We start from the raw sequence: 1,033 nt of genomic DNA, 5'->3' as shown, positions 1-1,033 counted from the left end.
TTCTTCTTCTTCTTCTTTTCTTTTTTTTTTTTTTTTCTCTTATGTACGTGTATGTGTGTCCTTTGATTCTTAAATGCTGTACAGGAACATTTATACTTGTTTAATCGTTTTAATCGCTCGTTCGATATTTTTTGCGTTTTTCACTTTTTGTATTCAATAATAATTATTTATAATAACCTATATTTTATTTATAATACACTTATATCCTGTCAGTTAAGAGTTAATTTGTTACACCTATGTCCGTTTAAATAATTAACGTTAATATTCCGTCTCTCGAGTTGTAGCAGTTAATCAATTGATCAAGATAGAAAAGAACATAATGTTAACAAATTTAGAAAAAGAATGAGAAGTGAAATATAATTGACGAGCTTTCTGGAAAAAGATTTCAGTTCCATTTTCTTTTTTCCTTTTTTTCTTTTTTTTTTTTTTTTCAATATATCTTAAATACAATAAAAAGATTATAATATAATTGTAATGAAAATGGCGGTTAACCTTCAAGTGGCGACTCCTAGACTATTATTAAAAAACTAATTAACTTATCTTTCAAAATTCATTTCTTTCCTCAAATATATATATAACTCTTAATAATAATTATATATTAATGATATAACAATTTTGATAGAAAAAAAAATTTCTAAAGTATATAATATATATAAATTAGAGTCTTTCAAATAGATTTTTACATGATGAATAGTGCCGTTTTCCATAAAGCTGATCAATTTTTTAGAAAAAAATTATCTTAGAAAAAACAAACGACGCGGCTGTCTCGCTCTATGATTGGGCTTTCATTGTCTCTGTGAAATCATGCATGCAGTTGCTTATAGTATATCTGTATGAATGTAGAATGTGTGTATATATGTGTGTGTGTGTGTGTGTATATATATATATACTTATGTTTATCGCGTGTATCGACAAGTGAAGAGAGCGCGCAAAGGACCCTGGCCCATCTTGAATAATGACTAGCTCAACAACGCGTTTTCTCGTTTGCAATCTTAAATCCCGGGCGAGGGAGGGGGAGGGAGGCAAGGCGGGG

This window comes from Apis dorsata, unplaced genomic scaffold (genome assembly GCF_000469605.1).
Source record: "Apis dorsata unplaced genomic scaffold, Apis dorsata 1.3 scaffold_168, whole genome shotgun sequence".
Lineage (NCBI taxonomy): Eukaryota > Metazoa > Arthropoda > Insecta > Hymenoptera > Apidae > Apis > Apis dorsata.
The sequence above is the reverse complement of the archived record's forward strand: the minus strand, read 5'-3'. Positions refer to the sequence as shown.